The sequence below is a fragment of the Psammomys obesus genome, unplaced genomic scaffold (genome assembly GCF_907164565.1).
Source record: "Psammomys obesus unplaced genomic scaffold, mPsaObe1.curated_primary_1811, whole genome shotgun sequence".
Taxonomy (NCBI): domain Eukaryota; kingdom Metazoa; phylum Chordata; class Mammalia; order Rodentia; family Muridae; genus Psammomys; species Psammomys obesus.
In genome coordinates this window covers 28,882,784-28,902,812 of record NW_026585504.1, presented here as the reverse complement: position 1 = coordinate 28,902,812, position 20,029 = coordinate 28,882,784, and the positions used below count along the sequence as shown (strand labels likewise).

The window sequence follows — 20,029 nt, the reverse complement described above, 5'->3', positions numbered from 1 at the left end:
CAATGACTGAACCAAAAATGAGTCCCAAGTCTACACCTGAGTCACTGAATTACTGCTGACAGTGAAGGATGTTACATAGACCTGGATTGATTGATGGATGGGTGGATGGATGGATGATACATATATTGATTGATTAATGGGTGGATGGATGACACATGATACATGTATTGATTGATTGAGTCATTCATTCATTTTGAGACAGGGCTCACTACGTAGCCCTAGCTGGTCTGGAATTCACAGAAGTGTGCCTGCCTTTGCCTTCTGGTGCTGAGACAGGTGAATATCATCACAACAGCTTTATTTACTGTATATATTTCCTTTCCTTTTCTTCCCTTTCTTTCTCCCTACCTCTCTCCTTTTCTTTCTTCCTGCTTCATATTCAGGCTTGGGTCCATAATCCTAAATAGGTGGAGAACGAGAATCAGCTGTTCAGAGTTAGCATCAGCCCCATAAGACCATGGCTCAAAACAAAGCAAAACAAACAAATTAAAAAAAAAAACAAAACAAAATAGAGAATGATATTCAGGAAAATAAAAAAAAAACAAAGCAACAAGCTTTGTGGTTTAGCAACACATCAACAAGAAAGACTTGATGAAGGTTGCGTGCATTCATTTCAAACATGTCACCAATACATATCATACATTTCTTTATACTTGTAAGCTACTGAAATAAGTGTTGAGTTCTTTCTTTGTGCTTAGACCCAGCCTTGTTGTTTTGTAAAAATGACGGTTTCCTTCTATAACAGCAAATAAAGAATTCCCTATCCTAGTGAACCAGTCTCTATGTTTTAGATGCCCTGATCCTTTAGGCAGATAATATATTTTGTTTCATTTGATTATCTTTCATCATTCCCAATGAAGACCAAGACCAGTTGGAGCCACAGCAAGAAATATGAAAAATTATGTTTGTGCTTGGTCATGAGTGGGTATTTCTTTCTGAGTCCAAATAGTAACTAATTAAGGTTTAGCAGACAATAAAGTCACTTGAACCTACCCACCTCTTCCATGAGTAAACCACGAGAGCTGCCATTAATGCTTGAGCATACCTCTGCAACAAGTCGAAATTCAATTTCATATAGTTTTTATATGTCACAGCATAGTCTTTTTCCATTGAGCCATTTAAAAGTCAATGTATGGCATTTCTGTATGTTGTGGCACAAAAGTAAATGGCAGCTGGAAAATTTGCCCTATGAACCATAGTTTTGTCAGCCTGTGTGCTAAACTGTTTTTTACTTTTCTCTATGATTCTATATACTTTATATTCTAGAAACCCATCAAAGCCTCTAGTATGTTCATGCTTCTCACTGTCTTCAGTGTTTACTTACATTAGTTAAAAAAATATACTATTGTACTGGAGCAATTTTTTGAAAGAAGTGTTATTAAGCTTGTAATTTTGAACTAGAATCTCCTATAGACACGATACTGGGAAGAGAGATGCATTCTTCATACAATCTCTTTAAGGCAACACCCATGTCCTGCTGCCAAAATCTACAAGAATTTCCTAGGACTGCCATAATAAACTGGCATTAATTTAGTGGCTTCACAGAAAACTTACTTTTTCAGAACATCAGAAGTAAAAAATATGTTAAGGATGTCAGCAGAGCCATAGTCATTTCATATTTAAGAAACGACGCTTCCTTTCTGGCTTCTGCTGGCTCTTGCTATTTTTGGTTGTGAAACTATAACCTCACTCTCTTGCCTCCAGTTTCATAATGTCCTATTCTCGTGCTTCTCTGTACTGTTCTTTGCCTTTTATTGGGACACTCTCATCAGATTTATTACCTCCTTAATCTAGTATAATCATTTCATGTTGACACGTACCTTAATTACATCGCAAATAATATATGATCGTGTACTATGGTTCAAAGTAGATTTTAATTTGGGAAGTAGGACATTACTCAACCCACTGAAGTCTCTTTTGGATTAATATTCATCTACAATGTAAACTTTTGTGTAATGTATTTACAAAAAAACCTTATGAATACTTGATTGATACACTTATTTCATGGATTGATAAGATTTCTCCATGATTACAGTTGCTTGCTGCCAAGACTGATGACCTGAGTTCCACCTGTAAGGCCACATGTTAGAAAGAGAGAACCAGTTTGAGCGAGCTGCCATCTGACTTCTCTATCTATGGATATGATGACAGGCATGCAGTCTGCTCCCAATAAATATATATTATATAACACACTAATACCCTCCCTGTTAATATTAGTACTAGAGAGTGTTAAATTACTTTCTTTTCAAAGTTCATAGTAGAAGTTGATAAGGTTATTGTATATGTGTGCATGTACATATTAGTAACACTAAAGTTCTGTTGAAGTTTGTTGCTTAGTGTGTCTGTATATATATATATATATATATATATATATATATACAGACACACATACATCTGTATAACAAGATCTTAATCCACGTCTTTATTAAAGTAGTGACAGTCTTTAACTGATTGGAACAAGAGTGAAATGGAATTTAGGTGTTTGGCTATTGACTCTAAAATGTTAAGGGAGGGGTCAAGTGCTTACATAACTAAGATAGTACTTATATGAGTAGCATAAATATAAGTGCATTTGAAACTTGCAATATAATAAGATGAATAAATAAGATAAATAGATGAATGAATATATTTAAGCAGACTTTTACATAAAATCTCTCCAAATTCTAGGTATTTGAAGATGGATAAGCATCTTATTTTTAAAGCAGAAATGGTTATTTGCTGTGAACTCTAAGAAGCAATATGAAAACATATAGAAAGCAAACTTTACTATTTCACATAGGAGTCTAGACAAAATTACTTGCGTCTTGAAGTCATAAGAACTGATGTAGACTCATAGCTAACTATATGATAGGTTTTAACATTAAAATATTTTGCTTTTCAATTGGTAATATTTTTTTCTATCGTTTCATGTACACTTTTACTCATTAAATGATTAATCAGTTTTTTATAACAGCATTATAAACTTATTTTTTTTATTTTCAGTTTTAAAATTAGCTGGGCATGGTGTCTCATGGTCTTGAATCTCAGCACTCTGGGGGCAGGAAAATCTCTGTGAGTTCGAGGTCAATATGGTCTATGTAGACTATGTAGAGAGACCCTGTCTCAAAAATATATATATATTGTCATTAGATATGCATGTTAACTTGAAGAATTGAAAGTGTGGATGGCTGCCTTATCAACTTCCTTAACTCTTTGACCACAGAGCTTCTGAGATTTTTATATAACGTGTTAGGTCTTCTAGTTTCTTCCTTCTTAAATTCTCTTTCAGATAAAAGACTTTAGTAGTCTCATTTAATAAAGGTCCAATGCTATTGAATATCTAAATTCAAGACTCTTACTGCCCCACCAAAAGGAAGACACAGTCCACTGAGAAATATCTACTCTCCCCATACATTAATTTAGCCAGCATTGGTCAGAGAAGCTTTCACATAATGCAACTTTGATTTACTGCTTTAGGAGTCCACAACCATGGATGATTTTCATGCGCTTTGAGACCTGCTTTATATCCAGGTTTTCCTTGAAACCTACCCGAAAGTTGAGTGAATTGTAGAACAGACCTAAGGTAAGTAGACTTTTACAAAACAAAACTCCCCATTTTATTCTGTGGGTTTTGAGTTTAACTTAAGTCCTCTGGCTGTTGTAAGGCTGCTCCCTGCTGGACAAAATGTGACTTTCTAAAGGGGGCACTAAATAGGTGAGCAGAGAACTGCCCAGGGATCCTTGTTACATTCACAAAAGCTATCCGCAAAATAGTGTTATACCCTTGCCACCATGTTGATAATCTGCTGCAGTCTGGTGAGAAGGCTGATGCTCTCTTGTTTCCTTATTTGTTGGTTGTAGCTAAAAGTTATAAAAACATATCCAGGAATATCTGTCAGTGTGGGCCTTAAATGACTTTCTTAATTGTGTGTGCTTGTTTTGTAATGTAAGTCAATATACTACTATAGTAATTATACCTGTTATAACAATTTTACTTCCGTATGTTATTATAGAGACAAAACTCATTTCTGTAATAGTTGAAACTGCTTCAGTGTAATTTAAATTAGATCATATTGGATCTATTTTGAATGAGCAACCTGTGTTTTATGTTTTCTGTACTTTAAGCGTTTATGTCTTTAAGCATTTATGTACTGTAAGCGTTTATGTTTTTAAACGTTTCTTACCTTGATCTCTACTCTATTCCAGTGGCCATGTTTGCTGGCAGATAGGGAGGATACTTACACAGATTGACAGTGGTTCAGACTTCAGATAGTGTATCAGCAACTAAACTGTCACGGACGCGTAACACACGTATACAATACTTGTAAAATTGGTTTAGAGCATAGGAGAGAAGAAAGAAACTATGCTTCTTCTTACCTTCAAGTTAAAATAGTCTTAGGTTTTGGGAGTAGGATCTGCACAGTTACCTGGTTCTAATCTGGAATTTTTAAAATAAGTATACATATTTTTGTTTGAAAAGAAGAAAAGGGGCAAAAATAACATTAAATACATAAGCAAAGTAAGACAGAACAATTGAACTTTTGTTCTTTCAAGGTCGCCTATATTTTTATAGTTGTTATAAAACGTGAAATCTATACTTAATTGGAATTATGAAGAATTTTGCATAGTAACAGTTCTTTGTTTTAAAATACTGCTATAAAAATTATAAATGCAGACAAAGAATGTGAATTGTTAACAAGAGAATGAACCTTTTCTTCCTCAACAAGAATGTGAGTTAGAACTTTGCATTGTATAATGTAAGGCTATACAGAAACAGGCAAGTATATGGAGTAATTGTGAAGTGTCTGTATATAAAACAAACCCCAAAGCACCATATATCTCGAGCGTCACTAGCATCCCTCCACACAGCTCAGTTCTCTTCCTTCCCTCCCCCTTCCTCTCTCTCTCTCTCTCTCTCTCTCTCTCCCCTTCTCCGTCCTTCTCTAACTACAGATTCTAATGGAGTCTTAACTGTTGATGACTTCGCAGTCCTGGACTCAAACATCCTGAGACTTTCGGCTATATTTTACCATGTCCAGCTTAGTCTCCCTTTTCTTTAGAGGCAACAGTCTACCTTTTGTTTTAACTACTTATTATTGTGTGATTTTTAGTTTTCATGCATGTTCGTAAGCAATATGTTTATATGTTGCCTCTTTTCCTTTTAAAATGGTATCTATTTCATTCAACTTTCTTTTTTACTTTTTATTGATTCTTTGTGAATTTCACCTCATGCACCCCAATCTCACTCATCTCCCTGTCCCTTCATATCCACTCTCAGCCTTTGCAACCTTTCCCACAGAATTAAAAAAAAAAAAAAAATACAAAACAAAAATCTCTTTGGAAGCTATGGTGTGTTAGTGTTACATATGTCACACAGTATACCCTTTTGTCCACACATCTTTACTTGCAAATGTTCATTTCAACCCGTCTTTGGCCTTGTTTGAGGCCTCTGGCATCTGCTATACTCTTAACACTGGATCCTCACTGGGACTTCTCACATATTCTGTGGTCCTGTGTCATGGAGATCCTGCAGTTTTGGATCTGCAGGACCTGCCCCTCAAGCACCCCAACAGTTCATACATTGAGTAGGTGTTAGGGTGGGCCAACCCAAATCCCTGGATCTGGGCCTGGGTAGTAGCTGAGTTGGTCAACCTGCCAGCTCTCCTGCACCCCTACCACCAGGACTAGCATTCCAGCACTTCCCTGGCTAGCTCTCCAATGCTGCAGCCAGCAAGGGCAGAAACAGCTCTCATGCCCTTGGGCCTGGCTCACCCTTATCCATGCCACTAGGGCCACTGTTGTTCGGTGTAGCTTACGGGCTGGGGCCAGCTCTCATAAGTGCTAGAGTTAGTGAGGTGCGGGGCCAGCTATATGCAGCCCTTGGGCATCAGTGTGGCCCCAGGCGGGAGTCCCAGACCGGAGATGTCTGCATGGTTTTTGATGGTAGTATGAGACACCCCTGCTGCTGCATGGCCAAGGACCCATACATGGCCCTCAGCAGCAGCATGGCTGGATTTCACCATGGCTTAGGGTGGCAGGAAGGCTACCGTCATGTCTCCAGTTCTGCCTCTTTGCAGTGCTAAAATTCTTCTGCTTCTCTTTCTCTTCCATCTCTCCACCACCTACTTGCATATTATAGCGGCTCTGCTTTAGGCAGGTCTTGAAGTGGGGCTCTGTGTTCAGTGGGGTACTGCAAACAGAATAAAAATTTTAAAGGTATAGAGCAATTTGGAGCAGAAACTAGCCCAGCCCATCTATTTGTTGCTCTTGAACATAGTAAAGTGAAATTAGGAAATTATATTGAATGTATTAAGTTATTTAGATATGAATTTGCATAATTGACTTGTAGAAATTCCCAGATATTTGGCTATTAACCAAGGACTACCTTATAGGTAGTGTCAAAAGCTCCCAAAACATTAATGTTCCCATTCATAGTTTATCTTCCAAAAAGCAGCCATAGTGGATACTAGTTTTAAGTAAAGAATTTTTCTTTTGTGTATTTCTGCATTCATTGTGGGTTTTTAAAACATCTCAGTGTGAGAAAAATATACAAATCATACATCGATTCCAATGTAAAAGGGAAAATATTAAAGTAGATGGTATACAATAAATAATTTGGTATATTATGCCACATTATTGAATTTCATTACTTTATATAGCATTGGTATTAAAAAGTAAGCTATGTTACCTAACTTTATTCCTTTATAAATTTTAAGGAATCTTTCATGATTGACAAAGTGTTTATCAACTCTGAGTACAAAGGGGACAGTGCCAGACATTCCTCATGCTGCTTTATCATCCATCTCTTTTAATTTCTGACATAAGAGCTAGTTTTCAGTTCTGTGATTATTTCCAAAGCTGTTGCAGTAGCAACAACAGTTGTCCCTAGTGTAAAGACAGCACATCTCTGAGGATGTTGGGAGTCAGGGAAGACAAAAGCACAGATGACGTAGGCTTCTTTGTTGAGAGCCAGAACTTAATTTCAACAGTACACTTCAAAGTTTGACTCTTCAAATGACTATGGAGCCCTCGTTTGCTCATATAGAAATATATAGAGCAGTTCCATCGTTTTTTATGCCACAGATTTGACTACATTTTTCTGGTTATATATTTGGTATAACTCTTCCCTTTTTTGTGCCAATACCATGTAAAGCTTTAGTGACCCATTTATACATTAAGGGAAATTAATTTATTTGAGTTTTATTACCTGGAGGGTTAACTGAGTTAGGCTTTCAAGGGGAACAAGAAAGCCTGAATAGAGAGGATGGTAGGTGAGAGGTGATGTAACCCTGCCTTTTTAAAAGAAAAGAATGTATTAGAAGGAAATGGCTTAATGAGTGTTTTACACGCCAGATTCACCCATATTACCGGCATGCAGATACAAGAAAAGACATTTTGTAATCATTGTATAAGATCCCTCTATGGCACCTGCTGGTCACCTTCCCTTCCTATACAAGGATAACCACTCACCTGACTTTCTGACTTTCGTAGCAGGGGTCATTTGTTATATATTATAATATATACACTCGTATATTGATACTTATACTGTATAGCTTTGTGTCTACTTTCCATTGTTCACTGTTATGTCATGAGATTTGTCTAGCTTATGGTTTATTTTTTATTGTATATACCAGTATATGAACAATTGTTGCGCATTTCATCATTAGTAGATATTTGGGGAATTTTCATGTATTGTCACTATGAACATGTTAGAGTGTATCGTGTGTGTACATACATGTACATATTTCTTTGTTGGTGTATCTGGAAGTGAAATAGCTTGTGTAAATGCATATCAAAGTTTGAGCAGTTTGCCATTCTTCTGAGATAGGTGCTGGTTCACACCCTGTATGAGGACTCCAGGTACAACACACATTTTCTAGGGATTGAAAAAGATAGAGACACTTTTCACTTTTCAAGTTCTAGTGGCTATGAAATCATTATATCTGTAATTTATAATCTCTTAAGAGCTAATGAAGTAGATTACTTTTTTCATATACTGGCTGTTTGGTTGTTTCTCTTGCAAGGAGCCTGTTTATCTCTTTTGCACACTCTCCTATTTTCTGTGTTTCTCATTGAGTCGCAGTTTTTACATATTTGAAATATAAATTTATAATGAATTGTGGACCCTAATTTCTCTCACTCAGATTTGTTCATTTTCAGTAATGTTTTTGAACGGTAGTTCATAGATTTAATGCATGTCAGCTCTGTTTAGTCCCTTTCCTTGTTTAAGTTATATTTGGACATGTTATATGCTAAGTTCTCTAAGCATGTCTTTTTTCTGTCCTTTAGACTTATCATTCTAGACTGTATTGTCTTGTGAGGCAATTTTATCTTACTTTTTGGACTCAAGACTTCCTGGAGAAAGAGCCAAGCAAAATAGATTTAGGTGGTAAAGGATCATAGTTATGTACTTTATATGAAATAATTTTGTCCACATTTACTTTCTGTGCTTCTTTTATTGCTGCTTTGTTTTGTTACTGTCTTTAAAGAGAATCTGCGTTATTCAGACAGGAATTTTTGGAGTAGGAAAATAAATGTTACTGTTTTCAATGTTAATGACACCCATATTTATAATTGTTCATTTATGAAATATGTAATTTTGTGAAGCATTTGTAGGTATTCCTAGTAACCTAAGTTGGGTATAATTTCCTCTATTAAAGGTTATCATACTAAATATTTAATTGAAAGAATACTTGAATTTTAATTTTTTTGTCTCCATGGCAATATAGCAGTTATATTAAAAAATTATAAGTGTGTTCTAAATTATTTTAAAAAGTACAACATGGATACCATTTGTGGCTATGTTGTAAACATTTATGAGACCTTCAATTGTATTTTTTCAAAATGTCACTGTATGTTCTAGGGTATGTTATTTACATTATAGAATTTTCTTTTTAAATACCCTAATTATTTTGCTTTTATCTAGTCAGTAATGTATGTTAGCAAGTTAATTACTGTTGTGTTACTTTTTTATTTCATAATGAGGTTACTTTCCCATTTTAAGGTATTTGAAAACACACTCTGATTACAATGCAGAAGTTAGAAGAAAGGCAGGTGATCAGATTTGACTTCTCACTGAGCATGCAGATGTTCTTCACTTGTCAACTACAGTTTTTAGTTTGAAGTATAGTATCAAATTAACTATTATTTTATCATGACTTTTATTTAATTCATGCATTTAAAATGGGTATTCAGATAAAAGATAATTTCAAAATAAAATCAATATATTACTTATGAGTGGAGCAACACATTAGCATTGGGTTCACAATAGATCATATCGCTTTTATTCCATCGTACAAGCTTAGCAGCACAAACAGAATAATCAACATATTATTTGGCTGTCATGTGCTGAACAGAAACCAGAGATCACAAGGAGGTTTTCCCTAGCTGTGGTGATGGCCTTTTTGTTCCAAGCCCCCATCTGGGAGGGCCATGGTGTGTTATCATATGGAACGCGGGCTTTTCTGTAATCTGCTTAGCTGCACTGCCGTTTGAATCTTCATTCCATGTTTGTGTAATTTATAATTTTAATGAGACCGTGGCTCTTGTGGGCTTTGAAATATATTAAAAGCTCTTTTGTGCATATGCTTTTGTTCTTGCTTAATAGGCTCAGTGTATTTAAAACTGATGAATTTTTATTCATGAATTTGGATGTCTAGAGATTAACTTAGAGTGAATATCATTGCACTCATCTATTGATGGTTAGAAAGGGTTTTTTTGTCACTGTTGTTTTCATTTGCTTTTGTGTGTATGTGTGTGTACATTTATATGATACTTGTAAACTAGAAAAGGCTAAACTTAAATAATTTTAAGAAGCTAGAGAGAAAAATTGCATGATTAAACAATAAAGAATAGATTAAATTTTAACCATGCTATTTATAGATACTCAAATTTCAGCAGTAGTGTTATATATTAAATAAATATTGTAAAGGAATAATTATGAAAATCTACTTTTAAGTAAGCTAATACCTTAAATAATTTGTACCATATTGTTAAAGTCACACTTCAATATTTGGTGGAGATGGTCATTATGATAAGTCATTTTAATTTTTTGGTTGATAGGCATGTTATGTGTTTTAACTATTTTAGGTGTTATGATTTTTATGGAACCATTTTTAAATGAAAGTTTTAAAAACTAATGGAAATGATGAAAAGGCTTATGGAAAAGCATTTTACCAATAATTTATAAAATTGATGTCTTCATTTTTGCTAGTATTCTGAAATATATTAAATACTTTAGTTGCTTTAATTGCTACTTAAACATGGTGAATTTTTTTGATATAAATAATTGTATAGTTCTACAGAAAAAAAAATCATAGACCTTTGTAAACCCAGATATGTTTTTAAGCTGCTCTGTATCGAACTCGGGTATAACATGCAGAAGTAGCCCAGGAGAGATATATTTATTTTAGAAATCTACATTTTATTGCAGTTGTTTTTGGGAGGATGAAAAACTTCTGGAAAAAAAAACAAAAAACAACAACTGTATTTTCTGGGAATGTTGGCATATGCTTGTAATTCTTGCTATTCTTTGGCTGAGGCAGGAGAATCACCTTGAGGTTGAAGCCAGATGAAACTACATAGTGAGACCCTGTCTCATTAACAAATGAACAGCCCAAACTAATCCTAGATTTTCTGTATTGAAGCTTTTTTTTCAGCTTTACACATTTTTTTTTCAGCTTTACACATACTTTTATGTTTGCAATAGCAATAGAAATCTCATCTCTTACCATTTTCTTTAAACTAGAAGCACTCAATTTAAGTGAGAAGATCCTGTACTGTCTTTATTAAATTTATCCATTAGTTTTAACACCGTTTTTTCTCAACCTACTGCGTTATGGTACAACTTTATTTAGCTTAGGAACTGTTCTCATTTGCTTTCCATTGCTGTGATAAACACCAAGAGCATAGTGTGAAGGAAACTGTGTTTGGTGTATTCATCCTCATCACACTCCATCATTGAGCAAAGTCAGGGCAGGAACTCAGGCAGAAGCAGGGGCAAGAACCATGGAAGAATGCTTCTTACTTTCTTGAGCTCCTCATGGCTTACTCAGCCTGTTTTCTTACATCTCCCAGGACCACCTGCCACAGTGGGCTGAACCCTCCCACATCAATCATTAATTAAGGAAATAGCCCCAAATTTGTCCACAGGCCAGTTTGATGGGGTTACTTTTTCTCCTGTAATTCTAGTTGTCTCAAGCTGACAAAAATGAACCAATGCAGGAACAAGCTATTGAAAATATATGAATGCCAATGCAGTACCGTTCAGTAGCAATTTCAATGTACCATGTAATGTTTTCCTTAGCCAGCTATATCCACATTTTACCTAGCTATTCAATATGTATCAGTATAAAATTTTAAAATGTGTATTTTTTTATTTTTTGTAGTGTTCAGAATTCATTGTGTCGTATAGTATATGTCAGTTTAAACTGGTGACATTTAAAGTATATTTGGGTCCTATGCCAAGAATATTACATGCTCATAAATGCTGAGTGTACACTTTAGGTCTACAGTTCTTTATAAAATGGGTACACTGGTTTCTTGTTTGTTTGTTTGTTTGGTTGGTTGGTTGGTTGGGTTTTTGGTTTTTTTTGAGACATAAGTTCTCTGTGTAGCCCTGGCTGTAGGTGTAAGGCATTACAAAATTATAACACTATATCATGACAAAAGTACATATTTTTTTGCATTCCTTATTATTTTTCTAATAATATACTCAGGGTATCTAAAGAATACTTAACGTGTTATGAAAATGAATTATGTTTCTAACAGTTCTGCCAATAATAGCACTTAACATAGAAAATCAGAATTACATTACCTGACTCCTGAATACTGACCAGATAGCATGCAGATAAGCTTAAATATACTGTGAAGATGCGATAATGGCCAGTGTGATAAGGAGGAATGTTCTTCAGAAATTATGAGTAAATGAAACTTAGCAAATAAAGCCACATTCAAGGATACTGAGGAGCATGTTTTTCAAAAAGAACACAAGGAGCCTTAATACTTTTCCACCTAAAGCTAACTCCCCTTTTATGTCCTTTAGTTTTTCCAGATTGATGCTTGTGCAAATGAGTATGAAGCTTTCTTTTTATATGTTTATTTATGAAATGTTTTCTAAATATCTCTAGAATTCTTTACATTGAAAATACTCTGTATGGTACTATGTAGAGACATTATTTTACTGGGACATACTTTTAAATATGTAATTATGAGTTATAAAACCCTTATTACAATTAATAAGAATTGATTCATACAGGGTTAATAAAATGTAACTAATAATAAAAAAATTAAATTAAATTAAAAAAAAGAATTGATTCAACTACCTTACAATGTAGTTATTCAATGGTTAGGAGAATTTGCTTTTAAAACCACTGTGTAAAGCCAGGTGGTGATAGTGCAAGCCTTTAATCCCAGCACTCAGGAGGCAGGGGTAGGGTTAGGGGGCAGAGGCAGAGAGAAGCAGGCTGGCAGAGTTGCAGAGGGGCAGAAGCAGATGGGCAGAGAGGCAGAGGCAGATTACCTGTTTGAACCCAGCCTGGTCTGGTCTACAGATCAAATTCCAGGACAGCCAGGGCTACACAGAGAAACCCTTTCTGAAAAAAACAAAAACTGACTAACTAACCAACTAACCAAACAAACAAACAAAAAACAATGCCCCCACTTTATAAAGAAATGTAGGTGCACCCCTGCACAGATGTAGCCCATGGCAGCTCAGTGTCCAAGAGGATACCCTAGTAATGGGAACAGGGACTCTCTCTGACATGAACTCAGGGGCTGGCTCTTGATCACCTCCACCTGCATGGGGAGCAGCCTTACCAGGCCACAGAGGAAGACAATGAAGCCAGTGCTGATGAGACCTGATAGAGTAGGGTCAGGTGGAAGGGGAGGAGGACTTCCCCTATCATTGGACTGGGGGAGGGCATAGGAGAAGAAGAGGGAAGGAGGGTGGGAATGGGATTGGATGGGAGAGGAGGCCACAGCTGGGAAACAAAGTGAATAAACTGTAATTAATAAAAATAAAATAAAATTTAGAGAAAGACAAAATATGAAAAATAAAAAAAACAAAACTTTTATCTTATTAAATTTACATTAAAATAAAAAAAAGAAAAAGAAATTTAGGTGCAAACTGGAGGAATGACTCAGCACTTCAGAGCATGTAATATTTTTGGCATAGGACACAGATTTGATTCCCAGCACTGGTATCAGGTGGCTCACAACCATCTGTGGCACCCTCTTTTGACTCCATGTGTAGTTGCACTCACATGTTCACAGTCCTTTATACACATACACATAAATTTAAAATAATAGAAATAAATTTTGAGGGATTGAGGATTTAGTTCAGTGGTAGAGCACTTGCCTAGCAAGCGCAAAGCCCTGGGTTTGGTTGTCAGCTCTGGAAAAAAAAAAAAAGAAAAGAAAAGAAATAAATTTTAAAAAGGTAGACATTGGCAAAAATGATTGTGCTAGAATGTAGCTTAGAGAAAATCATATATTCATGAGGTCCTCAAAGCTTTTTCCCACTTTCTGAATTTTCAGTAATATGACTTAATCTTTACACAAATTCACTTTTATGTAAGTATTAGCCAATGCCTGTTGTATTCTTTGACTCATTAAATTTTATTGACTACCCTCTATGACTTTTGTATTTAAAGTGCTGACACAAAATGTTAAACCACTCTATAAACAATACCTCTAGTTTCTTGGAAATGATAAATGTGTCCATTGATTTCTTAATTTTATTATGTACACAGTCAATTGTAATCCAAGATTACAGCAAACAAGATGTTAATTTTAAGACATAATCTATGTACATTTCAATTACAGAGCATGATGTTACAGAAGCATGGAATAAAAAGAAGTAACATTTGTGCTATCCTCACAGGAGCTGTCAATAAAAGATGTAATAGGGGATTTAGGACTCTGGAAATGGCCAACTAATTTATGTGAATCTATTTTATTTCAGCTAGAAAGACCCAGCTCTTTCTCGGCAGCACAGGCTGTGCAGCACAGGCTGTCTATACAGAACCAGGCGGCTGCATATGGATAGTCCCTTGATATCATTCACTTGCTGTGTAATCTTATTATGCAAAGTTCTAATCTTCACCTAGAATGAATGCCTCTGGGTCAGAATATAGTCATATCAGGGTTTTTGAGGTCATGTTTTGTGATCCTTAGCTTATTCTTCTAAGTAGGGCTGGGATTTAAAGGGTATTCCCCAGACACTAGCAGAGATAGACAGCAGACCCTGCTGCCTTTTTGGAAGACAAGACCAACATGAGGTCCCTGGTAGGATTAAAGTTGATTTGTAGCTGTAGGATTTTTTAACAGATGTATTATTGGACAGGGAATAGGGGGCCACCAGCACAGCAAAATTGAATCATGACTGGCATTCTCAGGGAGTTTGCTGCCTGCTAAAACAGCAGCTGCATGTGGATTTGACTTCTTTCAGGTGAAGCGACTTCCAGTCATTTGGAAAGGATGGGATGAAAAGGAACCTTGGTGATAATTTTGATGTCTGCAAGATTTAGTACCAGTGTAATGGGATTATCGGTAACACCTTCACTGCAGAAAAAGCCACCTGGCGTTATAACTGGCAGCGACTGAGAACTAATCCTTTCCCATCTCTTGGATGTCATTCACGAAGCTCAAAGCGATTTCTGCCCTGCTAACTGTGATTAATTTTATAAACAACAACAAAAAAAAAACCAGGTGATCAAGGCAAAGGATATATCTTTTATTGTAATATGTAGGTTTAAGTAATGTGACTTACACAAACTGAGCATCATATGGTTCAAATTTTATTAAACTGTTCAAATATAAAACTTGTTTGGTGATGCCTTATACTTTTTTCTGGCTGAGTGACCAAATAATTGCTGTTAGTAAAGATTTGTATGTGAGATTAAATATTAATTTAAATATTGTTCTATTCTTTTGGATTTAGGGCTATCATCAATGTAATACAATGTGTATAGATGTAAGAAATTGAAAATAATTTGTTTTGACATACATTTTACTTTTGATTGTTTGAGTTGCTGATGACAGACATTTTTGGTGAATAGAACATTCAGTAATTTAAAATATATAATACATATTTATGATATTGAAGTAAGATTAGCTCAAACTGTTGATGAAATGGGTCGTTATGAAAAATACATGTTGTTTATATGACCAACACTGAGGATAGTTAATACAGTGCTAAGTGGCTATTTCTAGAGACCACTATCTCTCAGTCCAGTTTTCTTCAGCATATGGGGAACTATTTGTTCTAGAATCGTCCATTAGTTAATTTTTAAAACATTTTTATCATCTCAGAACCTTATCAGATACTTTGTTTAGAGGTGTTAATTGTTTTAATATTCTTCTCTTATACTATTCAGAATAAACTGAGAGAAAATGAAGTGAAATTATCCCATCAGTCACCCAAACAGTATGCACCATAACTGCCAAGACAAGAAAAGATAATTAGTATTGTCAGTGTTATGATCTCAGAGTAGTTAATTTTAAAATATTTATTCATAGGACTTGACTTGTATCTTATTGTGCTTCTTGATCTAGTAGCTTAGCATTTCAAAAATAGATTATAAAAATGCAATCCAAATGTTTTTAAACTTTAAATTTTTAACTGAATATGGAGGGGCTAAAATATTTTCATGCTATTATAAGAGTCTAGCACGATCACATACTTTGTAGATGTACTTACAGCATCTGTTTCCATATAGTGCCTTTTATCATATCTGTAGTCTTTACTGGAAAGCCATCAAGTAGAATGTAAGTGTAAATCGTGTTCTATGAACTTAGCCAAGTGTGTTATTCTTACTGAATTTGGTGTGACCACTTTCAAGCTACTGCGTTGTAAGTGTGGTTTTACTCTACTTGAAATGAAGAGGTGAGAAAGCTCAACAGTGTTTCTCCAGAACTGTATATTTTTGCTACTTGAAAAATTACTCACTTAAAATTTTATTATGAGAAAAAGCTGTCCATGAAATAAAGGGACTGAAATCTTTATTCCTCATCATGAAATTACTTGTATTACTTAGTAAGGTAGTTTATCATCTTCAGGATAATTTTCTGTGATACTTAATATTATATAATTACTTTGTAAAGTATCATTTCTTTTAAGACAAAATCTGTCTATAAGTTCACTTTTATTAAGCACTGCAGGAATTTATAATTGTAGTTAAACTATTAAGTGACTCTTGAGAGTTAGTCTCCTTTCCTTCTTCCATCTTAGGTGCCATTCATATGTTATTAACATTCTTTTTCCTTAAGAAGGTCCAAAATAAGTAAATTCAACATGAACATGTAAGGTCTTCCCGATGTATGTATATGTTCTTTTACATAAATATAGGTTATTTGAATATAGTACTCTGTTGGTAACTTATAAATTTGATTCATCTTGAATGGTAGATACTAATTTAATTTGCAGCATGGATGATGCATAATGATGTCAGTAAGAGGTAATTTTGTGGTAATTTTGAGGTAATTTTGTGAGATAAAATAATGGGATATAAGTTACAAGAAATGAGAAGTATATTGAAAAGGGTGTTAGAGCAACAAAACGAGGCTGGGAATAATGGGAATTGCTGATTAAGATTTCCTCTTTTTTGGAGATTTATTGACTCAGACTCTGGAGAAGCTATATGTGCAAGTGTGTGGCAGCAGTAACAACTGTCTGTTATTAATTCTTTTAATTGAATTAAGGGCTTTTTTATTTTAGATGTTTATAACAAGAGAAATACTAGGGAATGATAATGTGATTGATGAAAGTGATTGAAATAGTATGTTATAAATTTTAATCAATAAGAAAAAATTTATAGAACCAACCCAAAGTTGACAGTTTAAAATAAAAATGGTTAAATCTTATTGTGTTTCTGAAAATGTTGAATAGGCTTCTATGGCCTCAAATGTCAGCACGAAGGCCTTTTCTGGGCTTTCTTCTTAAGACTTATTAAAACTGAAGATTCTGTCTCTTTGCTCCCAAGGATTCATTTTTAGTGCATTGATGAGAGCCTGAGTATCTGAATTATGAATTTTTAATATTTGTTGATATTATGAGGTTATTTTGATGCTACAGTTAGAGTGAAGCAGTGTTCACCTGCTTTAGGCCTGAGAATGCTGCCAGATTTTTTCCTCTTGGAATAAAACAAAAAGGCTTAGTAAAATCTTCCTAGATTATAGGATCAGAATGCTCTGAATTTGTAGTTTTTGAGCATGAAAAGTATACTCTGGACAAATCTTCCAGTCGATTTAATATTTATAGATTTGGTTAATTCATGAGCAGTCATAAAGGTGATTTTGCTATACCAGGCGTTTGAATTATGTTGTTGGAGAGGCGCTATGTGGAAGTGAGTGACTGAGCTATTGAGCAGTGTGCACCGTGCAGCACTGTGTATCTTGATGAGCCATTGTTCTCTACTTCTCACAATAACACTATTTAGGATCCTAAATGGACATGTGTCTTATAGTTGCTTCTTACTCATTTGTCTATGGGAAAACATGCTTCCAGAAGTAATTTCATATCAGATATGTCAAAATAATTTTTTTTCTGACACAAATGAAAGTAAATACAGCATTGTATTTGTTTTTGAGAAAGGATCCTATGATTCTGGCCTGGCCTTAAATTCTTTGTATAGCTAAAGATGACTTTGAATTCCTGATTTGCTTACCTCCACTTCCCCAGGACTGGGATCCACCACACCCACCCACCTCTGGCTAATGTTAACATTTGTATAAATAGCAATGAGTCCTCTTTTTATATCAGTTCAGTTGTTTCTTTAGTTAGCTGCTAAAATGCCTGGAAATGCCTGGAAACCTGTAGCCTCAATTTTGACACATGAAACTTTTTCTCTATGTTTGACACAAAATGCCTTCTCAAAGAATTCCATACTGCAGCCAGCAATGTGGCTTGGGAAGCCTGAAGTCACCCAGCCTGTGCCAGCCATTGGGTCTAAATTAGGAGTGTACAGTTACCTAGTGCCTCAGCCTCCAAACACCCAAACAGAGGGATTTCTCCTGCTCCCCCACCTCACTACACCTTCTCCTCACAGACAAGGCTGCTCTGTGTAACAGCCATGGCTGCCGTCCCTTTGTTGACCAGGCTGCCTCAGACTCACAGAGATCCTCATGCCTCTGCCTTCTGCTTGCTGGAATTAAAGGTGTGCACCCCCTTGCCCAGCTCAAAGGAATTTCTTAACTGGTGTTTGGCTTCTGCAGTTCAGTGTTCAGTGTTTATTGTTGGTTTTACTGTCAAGTCCAACTTCTCTTTTCTCGATATGACTCTTTACACCCATATATCTATTTGATAGTTGCCAAAGCATTTCTTTCATTGAAAGTGAGAGATGTATAACATAGGTGGAGAATTTAGGGCCAAATACTTCTGTATGTTCTGAGCTATGTGAGTAGGTTCTCAAAACTCTGCCCCTTGGTTTCTTTATCTGTAAAATGAAATACCTAAATATTGAGTGAATTAGCCTCTGTAAAGCTATTACAACAGTGCCTGGAACACAGCAAACATTACTATTTAAGGAATTATTGTTATTCTGGTGCCTGACTTTTTTTTTTTTCATGTGTACTAAAAGAAAGTGATTAATTGTGTACTTCAGCATACTTTCTGATACAGATCCTCCTGTCAGTAATGGAGAATAATATGGAAAGACACCAGCCTTGCTTCCTTTTGACCAACATTACTTGAGCTTTGTTGAATTTCTTTGGGGGAAGGGATCTAAATAATTTTAATTCTAGGTTCTTTGTTTTGGGTTTTCTTTTTTACATTACTTAATTTATTTAATTACTTTACACCCTGATCACAGGCGCCTCCCTTCTCTCCTCCCAATCCCATCCTTACATTCCTCTTCCCCCATCTTCCCTCCCCTTCTCCCCAGAGAAGGGTACCAACCTAGTAGGACTAAGCATAACCTCTTCCCCTGAGGCCAGGCAAGGTAGCCCAGCTATGGGGAAGGGATTCAAAGGCAGGCAACAGAATCAGGGACAGCCCCTACTCTAATTGTTAGGGGACCCACATGAAGACCAAGCTGCATATGTATCTGTTAGATATGTGTAGGAGGCCTAGGTTCAGCCAATGCATGCTCTTTGGTTGGCGGTTCAATCTCTGAGTTCCTGTGGGCCCAAGTTAGTTTATTCTGTAGGTCTTCTTATGGTGTTCTTGAGGCCTCCAACTCCTTCAGTCTTTCCTCCCATTCTTCCACAATACTCCCTGAGCTCTGCCTATTGTTTAGCTGTGGGTCTCTGCAACTGTTTCCATCATCTGCTGGATGAAGCCTCTCAGAGGACAGTTATGCTACATTCCTGTCTGCAAGCATAACAGTAGCATTAATAGTGTCAAGGGTTGACTCTGTTCCATGGGGTGGGGTCTCAACTCATTCATTGGTTGGCTGTTCCTTCAATCTCTGCTCCATCTTTACCGCTACACTTACTATAGGCAGGGCAAATTTTGGGACAAAGGTTTTGTGGGTGGGTTGATGTCCCCATACCTCCACTAGAAGTCTCACCTGACTTCAGATTTCATATCCCCCACTGCTAGACAGCTTAAGTTTACCCCCATAGAATCCTGGAAGCCTCCTCCTTACCAGAGATGGCCCCCACCAATTTCTGTTCTCTCTCCCAACCCTCTTTACCCACCTCCACTCTCTGCATACCTGATCCCCACTCTTATTCCCCTCTCCAACCCCTCTCCCATCCAGTTCCCTCCCTCCATCTACTTCAGATACAATTTTATTTCCTCTTCTGAGTGAGATTCAAGCATCTTCCCTTGGTCCCTCCTTGTTACTTAGCTTCTTTGGGTCTGTGGATTGTAGCATAGTTATCCTATACTTTACTGCTAATATCTACTTATAATTGAGTACACACCATGTTTGTCTTTCTGAGTGGGTTACTTCACTCAGCATGATCTTTTCTAGTTCCATTTTCCTGAAAATTGCATGATGTCCTTCTTTTTAATAGGTGAATAGTATTCCATTGTGTAAATGTACCACATTTTCAGTATCCATTCTTTGGTTGAGGGACATCTAGGTTGTTTCCAGTTTCTGGTTGT

General features: G+C 35.9%; 1 protein-coding gene across 3 annotated transcripts in view; it reads left to right on the top strand.

Moving 5' to 3' along the window:
- The window catches only part of Immp1l (inner mitochondrial membrane peptidase subunit 1), a 62,690-nt gene that overhangs the window by 820 nt on the left and 41,841 nt on the right, over positions 1–20,029 (top strand). For 2 of the 3 annotated variants that reach the window (XM_055599305.1, XM_055599286.1), the window contains exon 2: positions 3,457–3,562. The exons of the other annotated variant lie outside the window; for it this stretch is intronic. The gene's annotated coding sequence lies outside the window, so the exon portion shown is untranslated. The remainder of the gene's footprint in view (positions 1–3,456; positions 3,563–20,029) is intronic. 3 annotated transcript variants of the gene reach the window in all.